Consider the following 14,845-nt stretch of genomic DNA (forward strand, 5'->3'; position numbering starts at 1 on the left):
CACCAATCAGTTCCAAAGTCTCATTTCTTTAGCCCTCGAGTTGAAAATTAGAACATGGCATATAAGGAATTTTCACCTGAAGTTTAAAATGCCTGTATACATAGAAGTTTAATTTATTATTCTAATGACTTTCACAGCTTGAGATTCTCACTGGGAGACATGCCTGTATGCATTTAATAAGGCTGCAGAGATTGGGACTATTCCTGAAGGACTTTCTGAATCATTTCCAAAGCATCTTTTTATAGCTAGCAAAGTATAAATTATGTAAAAAGGCATTTAGATAGATACCATCAAATCTATTTGACTGTTAACCCCTCTTTGTTAGATTAATCTATAAACCTGAAAAGAATCCACTTTTAGCATTCCAAGACCATGCTCACATATTTAGATGTGAAGATGTAATCATTCAAATAGCTGGGGCGCGGGGGTAGGGAGAGGCAGGAAGTCTTCATGCTCTTCTCCTTTACTCTGGAGACCTAAACAGCACGTTCATGACAAATCATCTGTCCTATTACTGTGATGCTGGAAATTCACAAACATAATTAATGATCCCAGCATTAGGCTTTTGGAAATCTAGTAAAGAGATCTGATGCACTCACCTAGTAAATGGATATTTATTTTTCCTCTCCTTATTGATGAAAACCTAGTTCTTTGGGGAGGCAGAAATGGAGAATAAAAGTTCCCACGATCCACATAAATCATCCAGCAGCAGAGAATAAAGAGAGCCCGTGGCAGAAAACAGAGTTCCAATTAAGCCACGTGATTTTTTTTTTTTCTATGGGATCTCCCCATAGATAACAAAAGATTCGGGTTGGTGCAACAGCTCTCTGCTCTTTTTTATAAAGGGTACTTCATTGCCTCCTCGGGTTCTCATATCATGGCAATGAATATTAAACAATGAATTCACAGAGAGGACAGGAGTGTGAAATTCTCCAGATTGGCTACCAGGGGCTAACTCCAAGTCAAAGGTTTCTCTTCTCCTCATGAGGAAGTTATAAACAACACACTGTGTGTTTCTGCCAGTTGAGGCCAAAATACTCCTGAGAACTGCACATCTCCAGTTTCAGTGCCCTTGAAGCCAAACAAGATCATTCAGCCTCAAACACGAACTGCAGCTTGCCTGTAATCCAGACTCAGATCTGAACACCCTCTTCTTCAACCATCTCTAATTATGGGTAACCTTGATTTGCTTTTTAGCTGGGTAAACAGACAAGCTGGCTACAGAGTTTCTCACGCCATGGCAGAAGACTAGATAATACATACATCAAAAGTGCTCTCTTCCCCTTCACCGCATGACTTCTGTTTTGCGAGGCATGCCCAGAAGTAGAGATCATGTTAAACCATTTGACAAGAACATTCACTATTTCCCTCCCCCCCATCGAAAATGAGGGCGAGATTCTAGTTACAAAGACATTTTGTCAGTTCACCGCTATAAGTGGCCACTTTTCATACGCGCCAGCTAAGCAGAAACAACCTGAGACTTATGAATACTTATCAGATCGTGTGAAAGTCACAGGCATCACACTGCTGTCTGACTCTCAATAGCAGGGGACTTCTGGGTGTCATTTGGGAATGAAAGGATGCTGTCATTACTCCAAGAGGAGAAAGAGAGCCAAGTGAGACTCCTTGTGAAAGCAGCCAGTGATAGAACATTTTGATTAGAATGGATGACACCAAGAAATCGTCTGCTGGCAACCACACATTTTCCCATTACAACAAGAAGATACAATAAATGGGAATTTCTTTTCCAACTCTCATTCTACTGGGAGGTTTCTGAAACATCAAGTTTCATGAGACAACAGCCTCTAGAGATGAAGAAACAGGGGAAAGTATTTGCAGCAAATATTTTTCTAGGGAAGAAAAAGAAATGTTTCCTTACTTGTATATACATGCACTTCCCTTCCTACAACTGATCTTGTTCCTTTGCAGGGTAAAAACCTCGCATTTCAAAGAAAACAGGCTATCAAGAACACTCTTTAGTAAAAATACGCTGCCTGGCCTGAGAGAAAGTTCATCAATGTCACCAATGAGCGCTCCTCGTGCATGGCCAGCACAATAGATCTTCATGAGAAGGAGAAGATGGCTGTAACAGAGAGCGTTTGTGAGCTGCTGGTACCCAAGAGCATTCAAAACTGGAGCAAAATCCAGCTCAGAGCTCCCTGCACGCAGTGCCAGGGTTGCACCTCGGTGACTGCCCCATCACAGGGCAGCAGCTGGGGGGCATCTGTGCTCAGCTGCCTGCCTCTCTGCATCCAGCTCTTCTCTCTCTCTCTCTCCCACATTTTATAAATATCCTTTCTATTCACATTTTAAAAAGAGGCACTGCTAATACACGTATGTATTTTCCAGGGGGCTAGCATGAAAACATAACTTACGCCCTTCCACCAGACCCTTTTCCTCTCCATCACTGATCAGATGTTCCACCCTGGAATAAAGCTCTTTTCCAGACTCTTCAAATGAATGTAAGGATTCAAAAGAGGTTGTTCTGCTGTGTGCGCCACGGTAAGTGCCTGATCCACACAGTCAGAGAGCCAGTCCCTCTTGAATTAATTTATATTTAATTCTATATAATGGAACAAATCTAAGAGGTGGAAAACACGTTATTTTGGGTGTGGGAAACCCAGAAACCAGGGCCCACAGCCAACTTGGAAAGCACCTGGAAACTCCACTGTGATCATCCTTCTCCACAGGTGACTACCCCAAAAAAGCTGTTACTGGCTACGCTGAGGACAGTCTTCCTCTCTCTCAACTGAGGACTCACCATGCACCACAGAAACGTTTAGACAGACGGTTTTGTTGAAACTGGTAGGTACTTGAATGAGAAAAGCTTAAGTTCGAAAGAAGACATATTCTTTAACTTCCTGCCCAGCTTTGCCTACAACTCTCTCCAAGTGGTCAGTCACAGTGAAAATTGGTTTAAATGCCCGCTGAGAGGCCCAGCAAGCCTGAAAAACTGAACTGACCTTGGATTAAGTTGAGTCACGGTTTGTGGAAAGCTAATCATGTACCTGCAAGTCCAAATAAAAATAAGCACATAACACTTTCAGCTAGATCGGGGAAGGGGGTGGAAATCAATACTAAATACACTGGAAAATGTATTTTGTATTTTGAAATACAAACAAACTATCCACAGTTCAAACTCAGATAATAGTTTCAGTGAAAGAAAGGTTTCAGCTGCTATATTAACTGAAATATTTAGTGTATCAAATGGTAATGTTTTTCTCCACATTTTTCACTAAACTTTTCAACAGTAAACTTGAAGTTGACATTATTTAAGTATTAAAAGCCCAAACAAATCCAGAGGTGAGCAACATGCAGGATGTTCCAAGTAGAAAAGGTAGTGTTTTTTCATCTAAGCACACTTACATTAAAGGACAAAGAATCACTAACTAAGATGGAAAGCTTTAGATTTATTTGGTTCAATGAAAATCAATTTTTCATCCAATTTTTCAGTTCATCAACAGATTTGAAAGCCCTGTATACACATCCAGCTCCACAGGTAATGCACCTCGCTCCTTGGCCCAGTCCTCCAGCTCTCCTTTGGGTCATTTTCTACCTGGCTTGGGGTGGACGCCCCCTTAAGTGGTGGTAGCACTCAAGTGCAAATGAGCTTCTGAAAAGCTGGTGGGTAATTATGGCAATCCTACATCCCTATTGTTTCACAGAATCACAGAATCGTAGGGGATGGAAGGGACCTTCAGAGATCATGTAGTCCAACCCCCCTGCCAAAGCAGGGCTGGACTTCAACTGCTCAAGTTTTTGACAGGTAACTTGCAATGGGTGAGTGCCTGGAACAGAACAGTTTCAGCGTACTTCATCCAGGAGGCACCTAACCCAAGTACCTCTTCTAAGAGGAAAAGCACGGTGTTGTCAGGTCAGCACGCCGGTGTTCTTGGGAAGTCACCAGGTGGGAATTGCAGTATTCCCCTGAAAGCCACGCTCAAACAGTCTGAAATTCAGGTCGTGCGAGTGAGTTAAAGCTGTGCATTTTCCACATTTTAGACCAAGACACCAATCTCCACACCAGCTCCTTTCTGCCGCATCCGAGAGGTGTGGCAGCATGAAAGCCTTGCAGCTGACCTGTGGGAGATGCCTCAAAGTTGCCTGAACAGAACAGTTTTAAGGCACATCTGTCCTTGGCATTTACCCTGTGGAAAGCTGCAATGCTCTCACGACGCCGCTCACGCAGTGATCAAAACACACTTATCCAGCTTCCAACAACACAGTCAATGCTAAAAGCCTTTACTGGAGCTCTTCACACAGGTAAGCCTGACAGCAAATGCAGGACAGCTTTGCAGGAGCACAGCCACGGCACGCTCTGCGGAATACGGACTCCACCTTGCTGCTTTACAAAGCATCACATACGTCCTTGGGACTAAGGGGTACACAGCAACAGCAAGAAACATTTAAAATTAAGAAATGGTGTTCATCCTACAGTTGTCTTTGATCACAGTGAGGCACTCTCTTAGGCACAGAGGCCTTTCCGAGCAGACTTCACCTCTGACAAGCAGAGTCATATTTGTAAGCAGATGCTATTATTAGAAAACAGGCACTTCTGTCTTTGAGGATACACAAATGATGAAATTCTGTGACCAAATCAGACTTCACAAAGGTTCATCTGAAAAATTAACTGCTTGTCATTTACTTTAGAGGTTTGGGTTGGTTTTTTTTGTTTGTTTTTTGGGTGGTTTTTTTTTTTAAATGAACTCTCCCAAAGGTGTGCTAAATTCCAGATAGATACACCAATTTTAGTACAATTCTCACACCCTCTTTCCAACACACCACAAATAAATTCTATTGTACAGCAAATGCAGAATGAAACCTTTAGTGGCACAATGCAGATATCAGACATTCAAGGAAATAAAGGTCACAGACCTCCTGATGTAAAACCTACAAACAACAAACTGAAAAAAGAGGGAAAGGAAATGGAAAGGGAATTCTTTCTTTTACATTAAAAAGTTACTTTTGTTATGAAAAAGACCAACCAAATCAAATAGTAAAAGTTCCGGCGACTCAAACTGTATTATATTAATGTGGCTCCACAACAAAGCATGTTGCTACACTGTATAAATTAACTTTCATTTTCTGGAGACAGTAAGTGCCGGGTGTTTTGTCTAGCTATATGGACCATGAACAATGTAGCAATTTCAGAGCATTCCCTTCATGCATAAAAAAACCTGCATACTATTAATATATCCTGACTAGATTAAAAGTCTTGCAAATGATTTTGCCTGAAATGCCCTAGTATGAGATCTCCTTTAGGGAAATATCTTCAGCACCAATTAGTTTAATTGACAAGGAAGCCGAGAGAATAGCAGCGAAGAGACAGAGACAGAGTAGACCAGGAAAGGCTCCGTTTCCACATTTGCTCTCACATCCTGGACTCTATTTGCGATTAGTATTTGCAGCCTTCCCCACCCTAACTATTTATATTACTACCACTTCATGGATATGTTGAAACTTTAAATCATGGGAGACCAGTGGAGTAAAGCTTAATAGGTTATCAGCACCGCAGCCATGCCTCGAACGCTTGGGTTTGGTTTGTTGTTTTCGTTTTTCTTTAAAGGCCCCGCTTTCATCACTTGCTGTCCCCAAATAGCTGGTACGCTTTTGAACAATTTTAGCACACCACGATTGTTTTTCTCCACCCTCCAGGGAGGAAACAAAGACAGCAAATTTAACCTACACAGAGCGATAAAAACTGTGAAATCTTCTGCTTTCCCTTCCTCACTCCCCCCACCGTGCCCTCCAGAAGTAACCGGAGCCTGCCATCCCATCAAATCGGTGACATTTTAGGGCCCCCGTGCAAAGGGGGTAAGAGGAAAAAAAAGTTGTTTCAACCTTGGGAATCATGTGGAATCCACATAATTTACTATTTCCTGTGATTCATCAAACTTCCTTCTTCCCAAGAGTAATTGGTCACCACTTATTTATACACCACAGAGAGGCTTAACTCCAAAGGTCAGTCCAAGATTAAAAAAAAGCAGATCATTTTTTCACGAAATCTGGGTGGTTTGGGGTTGGGTTTTTTTGTTGGTGGTGGGGTTTTGCTTTTCTTTTCTTTTTTTTTTTTTTCTCTCTCTTAAATGTGTGAAGAAAAACTAACATGTTTTAAGCAGGCACTTAGCCTGTCAGAAAATACATGTGTTACCATGGCTGAGGCGGTATCACACAATAGACCTAGGATGCAGAATCTTCAGCAAAGAAAACTGCTTGCGTATATCATACGTTGCGACTCAGTTTCAGGCCGAAGGACTAGGAAAACTGGGAGCAAGCGACACAGCATCGCACGCTCGCTTTGGCAACTTCTTCGCACGTTTTAAAAGAAAAGGATGTTACACATATGGACCAGTCATGCCTTGACACCCATGCAGATGGGACGAGCGCCGGTGTCGAGAATACTTTTGCAGGAAGAGTGTGTGTGCGGTTTTGTGTTTACAAAGCAAAACATTTGGTTCCCCTACAATAAAAACGTTTTATCTTTACCATAATAAGAAGTAAGGAAAAGCAATTACGAAGCTGGAAGCCCAGAGGAGAGAAATTAAAAACGACAAGCTAGTCCTCAAGCTCCAAATTTCAAACAAAACTGTCATTCTAACATAAAACATCTACTCTAAACATCCATGCACTTTTAATTTATAAACACTAAGAGATTATAGGATTAAACACTTTCTCTAGCTAAACTTCTGCCCAGGTTTAATTTTCTCTTTGCACCTTACAACCCTATAAAACTCTACCAACACAAACATGTGAAGCAGTATAAAAATAAATGCTTGACTAGGTTAATACCACATAAACTGCAAAGCCCAGTTTGTGTGAACAGTTAATATTACCCATGTTAAAGTTTTCAACAATTAAATGCCAAGATATAAAACCTCCAATCAAAAGGAAAGCTTACATATATAAGCTTAAATGAACATATCTAACAGCATCCATGAGAATACAGCATATGCCCTAGCTGACATTAACAGGAGGACAGACTAATCAGCCCGTTTAAGAACTAAAAAAATGCATCTCAGCTCTTTTAGGATATAATTAAAGCATATCAAATATATTTAATTATTATTACAGGAAAATAAAAGAAACTAATAGAAGTTAAGCCAATTGTTATAGAAAAAACACATATTTTCTAACCCTCTTACAGATTCCAAAGATCTCCTTTATGGGGAGCAAAGGAATTCCAAACATCCTTACAGGGCACTTTGCCCCAGGCATTAACTGAAATTCCCACCATGATCCAGACAGGGAGAAAAAGAAAAAGAAACAGATTTTTTTTTTTTAATTTACATATGCGTGTGTGTGTATATATATATATATATATATAAAAAAAATACATACATATCCATCAAACAACAGGTAGTTTGTTGCATTTCAGATGAGGAAAATAGATGGAATTAAATGCAAAGAATATTTAGTGCCTTAATTATGATTTTAAATGTGATTCTTCGTGACAAAATAGCACATACAGAAATCCATAGAGGTTTAGGAAAAAAATCATATGTAATTGCTTTTGTTCATATGTTTAGGTCAGGTTTTGTTTCTTTTTTTACCTTCTTCATTTTTTGTTAGGAAATACTTGATGTCTGAAAAAACAGGAATCTGAGACAAAGCCTTCCCTTCTTCAGCTAAAATACTTCTTCAGGTTTTTTTTTTTCCTTTTAGTATTTCTATGTACCTGCCTAACACCGGTCAGATGTATGGTCAAGATCATAGCCATTTTTTCAAATTAGTTCAAAGTACTTCTACTCCAAATTAATCATTTTAATTATGCTGTCAACAGCTGCATCAGGGCTTCAAATCAAATCTGTTTCATTAATGAGATCCTTTTGCCATGCATTTTTTTTACCCAATATCCTTTTAAATAGCTAAACTGTATGTTAGGATATATTCCACTATGGGCAGGTCTTCATATAGAGAGTCACTTTAAATTATTTAAAGAACACCCTCTGAATTTTCATATGCACATGGGAAAAAAAAAAAAAAAAAACAAAAAAAAAAAAAAAAAAAACACAAAAAGAAAGCCTCCTGGAAGCCCTGTCTCAGGAAGACAGGAATTTTTGTCTTGCATTTGAATTCTCATAAGAGTACCAGGGGAAAAATCGGTTTAAATGGAAGTATAGCAGAGAAGGAAGATAACAACCCCAAAAAAACCCAAACAAACAAAAAACACAAAAGCCAAACAAACAAACTACCTTGCTGTGAGAATTTACTCCTTTCCTTTTTCCTCTTTGTGATAAGCTGTGCTCCTTCCTGCTTCTGCATTTGCTTCAGCAAAACCTTTCTAAATTGGCAGAATTTTGACGCAACGAAAATATGTCCCGGTAAGGTCAAGATTTTGCTCAGCTTTTTTCCTCCCATCCCTGGTGTTCCTTTAAACCTTACAAAAGAGCCTGTAGACAAGGCTGTCAGGTAAAATTCACAGAACAAAAGAATGCAAATTGCCACCTATTACCTCGCAGGCACATTTCAAATAACCAAAAGAAGTCTAGATAAATGATAAGATTCCAGTCAATAGCTCATTTCTGCTATAACCAACCACATAGTCCTGAAAGGAAATACACTGCAGTTAAGCCAGTAGTGATTACTGGACAAGAAAAATATAGTTACCTTTTAACCATGGCATAATAACATTTACAGATCAAAAACATGTTATTAAACTCCCAGACTGGCCGCTCTCCACGTCTTCTCAGAAATATTTCTCAAAAGCTAACATTTCGAACAATACAGCACCTGAAAGTACGCATACCTCACATTTTCTTTCCTACTTCAGCTTCCATAAATCCCATCCACCCCACTACGCAACTAAATAACTATCCTTTTAAGAAAAGTATTAGCTTTTGTAGTCACACGCCTAAATCTGCCACTGAAGCAAGGTGTCTACAAGCACTTTGTGTTGGCCTAACCCGTACTCTTTTCAAAATACCACCCTCGGGCAACTAAATCCTTGGCCTAATTTTCAAAATTGCTGAAGATTCAGCAGTTTCTAATCATTGCACAGGAACTACTGGGGTGTTAGCAGTTTGAGAAACAGACCACTTACTTGAGTCCCTTAGGGCCAGAACTTGGGATGCCTAATTTTACACGGCCATTTTAAAACAAAACTGCCTTAAGTCAGACTTTTTGCCTAAAGTTTGGCCAAGCAGCTTGCCACTGAGGATGACAAGCTAGAACGGCTGAGGCATTTGAATCTGGAGAGGGGATGGCTGGGGGCGGGGTGGGGGGTGGGGGGCAGGGGGGAGGCAGTAATAAGAGAGAGGTTGACAAAAATTGTGTGGGCAATGGAAGAGGCGAACGCAGAACTGCTGCTCCCCAAATCCCATCATGCTACAAACCAGCCGACAATAGTGGAAACTAGCAAATAATCAGTTTAAAACATGTAAGAGAGTGAACTTCACACTACAGTAGCAAGCTCCTGGAATGCACTGCTCCCAGAGGCTGGGGTGGCAAGTGGCATGAGCAGGTTGTAAAAGGGATAAGAAACTACGGGACAACAAATGTGTAAGCAGACAGTAAAAAGCAATGGGCAGAGATGTCCCCTCTCTCATGCCAAATCCAAGAGCTGCAAATGCTGGGGCAGGAACAGGCCAGGCTCATGCTCATGCCACCACCAGAGGTGACAAATTGAGCTCATGGGGCCCATGGGCTAACCCAGAAGGGCATTTTGGCTTCCTCATGGAGAAGTGGCTGGGAGCAACATGGTAAGCTGCTAGAAACACGTCAAACCTGTGAAGCCCTTCCCTGCAACAAGCATCATCTAGTAAAAGTGTGGAAGTGAAAATACTTTGTCTCTGGTATGGGGTTAGCCCATCTGTCCTTCAGCCTCGGAACAAAATAGGAGAGTCAAGCAGAGATCCAAGAGGAGCAGGACCATCTCTCCTGTGGACTGAACTCCTTCTAGCACCAACCAGTCCCGTGTGACACTCAAGCCAGAGGAGGGTAGGCAAGAAGCAGAGCAATGTATCGCACACGCATCACTCACAGCACAAGCACGAGGGCTGCAGCTGATGCTGAAAAAATGAAACAAAGATCAACTAACAGAAAGAGGAAGGAAAAGGCACAACACTCCCTCCTGTATTTGATGCTGTCATTGTCATTGCTCCATCGCAATGCTGATGTTACTCAAGTGATGTGCTTCACCAGAGCCACCCAGAACAAACCGTTACTCAGTGAGATGCCCTGAGACTCACTGCGTGTTACTTGGTTTCCACACAAGGGCCAAGGCACAGTACTAGATCTTACTAACATGCCAACCACCAGCATTTACACCAAGATCAGTTTTTTGGTCATCACATATAAAACCAGAAAAATTATCAGTTCACTACAGGAAAGGCTATCATATTGGAGTTGGGTGTTGTTGGTTTATTTATTGAAATACTCCCTTGGAAGCTTTTTATCTGTGAGACTGGCAGGTGCCAGGAAGCAAGCAAAGGAAAGCAAGTGGAACCATCATGAATTAGCTATCTAGAAATGCAATATATATATCCATCCTAGAGGAAAATAGAAAATAGGGCTACAGCCCTGTTGGTTAGACTCTATGCTGGATGAAAAGAAAGTTGTGTTATAAAAGTGTTGCTTCCCAAATGCCTCAACTATGCAATAGTCCTCTGGCAGAGCATTCCTCAAGGTAATTCCTGCTGTTGGAGAGGGTCCAGAGGAGGACCACAAAGATGATCAGAGGGCTGGGGCACCTCTCCTGTGAGAATAGGCAGAGAGAGTTGGGGTTGTTCAGCCTGGAGAAGAGAAGGCCCCAGGGAGAGCTTATAGTGGCCTTCCAGTATCCTAAAAGGGCCTACAAGAAAGCTGTAGAGGGACTTTTTACAAGGGCATGTAGTGGTCGGACAAGGGGTAATGGCTTCAAACTGGAAGAGGGTAGATTTAGACTAGATATTAGGAAGCAATTTTTCACTATGAGGGTGGTGAGGCACTGGAACAGGTTGCCCAGGGAAGTTGTGGATGCCCCATCCCTGGAAGTGTTCAAGGCCAGGCTGGATGGGGCTTTGAGCAGCCTGGTCTAGTGGGAGGTGTCCCTGCCCATGGCAGGGGGGTGGAACTAGAATGACCTTTAAGGTCCCTTCCAACCCAAACCATTCTATGATTCTATGAGCAGCTATCAATAACAACTTGGACAGCGTGCTAGCAACTCCGGATGGAGCTAGGTGCAGATTTGCCCTACCATGCCCACGCTGCCAGGGGGCAGGTCAGGTTGGAGGTTTCCAGGGCCCTGGGAAAGCCCTCTATACCAAACACAGCATTTCCAGCCATACAAGAAGCTCCACCTCATTTGAGCTTATAAAACAGCTTCCAGTTGCTATTGTATAGTATTTTGCTCAGTATCACAGCTGCTTAAGAATTCAAAATAACACGCACAGGAAAGGACAGCCTGCCATACAGAAAGCAGTTCTTGTGCTAAAACATCAAGCATTTGGGGTTTGTAAAGCAAGAGGCAGCTCATTTTTGTCACCAAATTTCTGATGACTTACGTAACAGTAATATCTGATGCTTAACAATGCTGGTATGTAAAACAAATGGCACTGGGCAACTAAAAGGGAGAAAACATTACACATAAGGTCAAACTCTGGGGATTTCTACAACTTTTACACGCATCTGCAATGTCTGTTTTCATTCGTAGAGTAAGCAGTGAAAATAATAATCAAGGCTGGATCTAAAATCTTTGAATATCCCACAGGAAGGCATTTTATAATCCGAATCTATAACAGCAGTATCATCAGCCATCTAATAATGAAGTCAAAGCGCTACCCATGCAAAGTAACGTGCAGACAAATTCTGTCTCCTAAAAGTCTGAGCTGTATTGGAACATATTTTCCAGCTAAACATTACCAGTGTAATCCAACAGATTTATAAGATGTATTCTTCAAAGCCTGTTTTCAAACAACATTAATTTACGAATGATGCTACGTTGTGCTTTATGGCAAGGTTCTAAAGTAAAATTTTAATTTAAATGCAGACAGTAAAATGGTCTAAGCATTATTTTAGCAACTTCATCTGTAAGGAATTCATCCCTACTCCAATATCATAGTATCTTTTATAAGTTCTTGTAGACTGAAACTGTGCCTAGCAATTATTTAAGAAATATGACTCAAGAATCTATATATAGTTTATAAACATTGCTAAAATGTTTGCCAGCAAAATATTAAAGTCTTTTGACATTCCCCATAATATAGTTAGATTTCTGGTTTGCTTTTTTCAGTGATGGAAAAGAATTTTTCCCTTAAGATTAGAGATACAAGTTCAAAGGACAGGTCCTGTCCTGGTTTAAATCAGGCAGTTCTTGGTAAATCTACTTCACTCAGCTGACGATTCCCCCTCAAAGAAAACAACTCCTGCTTTTTATGTCATCAAACCACTTTTCCCACCATGGATTTCCATTGCATTTTTCTTTTATGGAACATAAACTCCAGCAACAGCCTACATATCCTTTCCATTTTGCCTTCCTTTACTGCAAAGTTTCATTGGCCTCTATTCCCTTCTTCTTTCCCCCTGTAGTAATTGCCAGGATTGGTTTTTTCTTTGAAATGTCCTTCGCGTGCAAACGCTGGAGTTCGCCAGGCTGGGCACTGCCATAAAGAGAGTATACTTCTCTCCCCTCTCAACAACAGGAGAAAAAAAGCCACCTGATATGATGAATCAGAAGACCTTTGTGCCGTTTCTAATTTTAACATCTCATGTTCAAGTAATGCTGATCGCAGCCTTTTCTTTCCTAATTACCATTTTGGATGAACTACGTGATTTTTAGAGCTGGTGGAATAACACCAAACAAGTACAACGAGCGAGCAGCATTGCTGAGAGCGTAAGACAGGCTAGCACAGCAAAACCAATAAATACAAAAAAGGGAATTAAGTGTATGCATCATTAAACAGTTTATTCAATGCCAGGCAGTTTCAATAAATCAGGGTTTTAACCCAAAAAAAGTTTGTCTTTGATGATCTTATAAGTCATATTCACATTCTTTCATTCCCCATACATTACTGTTTTGTGTATTTAGGAAGAATTAAATATTTGTCGACTAAGAGAAAACTAAAATATTTGACTATTTTACAGAGCTGTAGTAATTCTAAAAAAATATATTCTAGTTAAAATTTGGATCTCGGCAAGGCAATGTAAGATAACAAAGATCTATACACTTATATAAAGGTGTTTGCTTTTGCACTTGAGAAGCGCAAGATACAGAGGGCAAGTTGAAAAACTTGGTATTTTCCAAGCAAAGAAATGAAAATAGAACCAATTTTATTAGAAATGCACTTCCACCTCAGAAATCTTTCTCCAAGTCTTTCCGCATGCCGCAACATTTATGTAAATCAGAAAACAAAAAAAAAAAGTACAAAACCCAAGTGGCCGTGTACTAGCACCGCAAAGTAGCTTTTAACTAAGAATAGGACCTGAGAAATCAGATCCAAAATAATACTTAATTGGAAAAAAACTTTCAGAAATCGGTTTCTGCCCAGCCGTGGTTATCCTGCCCTAAACCTGCCTGCATGCACATTCACGCTGTAGACTACTTCATTTTGTGCTTCCCATCACATCCACGCATGGGCGTACACAAGCATATATGTAATAGCTTAATTGAATGAGTTACAGTTATTAGCTTTTAACAAAGCAACTATTGATGTATTTCCACAGTGCAAAATGCTGCTGAGATAGATTACTTTTCAATTATCAGGCACACTTTACTTGCTCCTTAAACGCCATTGTTTGGGGTTTCCTCCCCGCCCCATTTCCAATATCAGTGGTCACTCTCTTTGTCCTGTAATTATTTTTCTGCTCAGAGAATTTAGCATTATCAAACTTGCCAGACTGATGCCATACAACTCACAAATTAAAAAACAAAAAAAGCAAGCAAGCAGCAATCTCTGAACTAGATATCTAGGTCATTCAGAGTCAACTTATTTACAGTACACTCTACCAGGAGTAAGCTCAAAATGCACCTGGAACCCAGGTTAGCCAAACTGAGCATCTTCTAGGCATTCTCTAAATTAGGAGGAGGTACAGGAGTTCAGCACCACTGGGAAAAGTTACTTCCAAGAATCAGGGTGTAAATTAGTATAAGTCCACTATTAAACAGTCAATTACCAACAGTGAGGGTAAGTATGAATCCTATGGTTACATTTATCTTAATTTCCAGCAATCCTAAGCAAAACGTTCCTTATATATTTAATACAGAAATTCATATGCAGACACTCACAGACCTTAATTGTTATCTCTATCTCCGTTGTTATCCAGAGAACATTTTGATGTGTGCATAGTGTTGCTTGACAAACAGTGGTATAAGGAAAACAACTATTATTATGTAGGGTAACTTTCTTCAAAAACTAAAGAGCAGTAAATCACTGCTTGCAGTTCAGCAGGCCTGATTAAACCAGTACACAACATCCAACTCCTCTTTATGGCCATGCATCAAGAACTGAAGACTTTGTTACCTGTAAATTCTGCAAAATATGTTATTATTTGCCTGACTCATTCACTAATGTTTTAGGCTGTCTTAAACACAGGACTACAGAACCAGGCAATGTATGATCATCCACACAGTTTAAGTAGTCTTTTTGCCCTGCTTCAACAAGCCAAGTTTGAAGTAGGGAGGTGAATGGCAATCCAGACTGGCAAAGCTTTCTTTTCCCCACACTGCACTTGAGTTATTTCTAAGGAGCACTCAGTTATCACAAAGCCCCATATACTCTAGTCCTAGTCTTATACCTTGGCCCTGATTAAACGTTTTTGAGGTTTTTTTGTTTTTTGTTTTTTTTCCCTGCCCACTATCACTAAAAAGGATTTTCAGAACTTGCATCTCATCACGTCAGCTCCTCCTTGCAGAGCTGACCTCTTTGCATCT

The 14,845-nt window shown here is 40.5% G+C and overlaps 1 protein-coding gene and 1 long non-coding RNA gene across 11 annotated transcripts in view; both read right to left on the reverse strand.

Moving 5' to 3' along the window:
• Window positions 1–14,845, reverse strand: part of RBMS3 (RNA binding motif single stranded interacting protein 3) — a 719,476-nt gene that overhangs the window by 397,845 nt on the left and 306,786 nt on the right. The window lies entirely within an intron of this gene.
• Window positions 1–14,845, reverse strand: part of LOC128904922 (uncharacterized) — a 58,743-nt gene that overhangs the window by 26,653 nt on the left and 17,245 nt on the right. The window contains exon 1 of the long non-coding RNA XR_008464675.1: window positions 11,061–14,845. This exon is cut by the window's right edge and continues 17,245 nt beyond it. This is a non-coding gene — a long non-coding RNA (uncharacterized LOC128904922). The remainder of the gene's footprint in view (window positions 1–11,060) is intronic.

This window comes from Rissa tridactyla, chromosome 2, assembly GCF_028500815.1.
Source record: "Rissa tridactyla isolate bRisTri1 chromosome 2, bRisTri1.patW.cur.20221130, whole genome shotgun sequence".
NCBI lineage: Eukaryota > Metazoa > Chordata > Aves > Charadriiformes > Laridae > Rissa > Rissa tridactyla.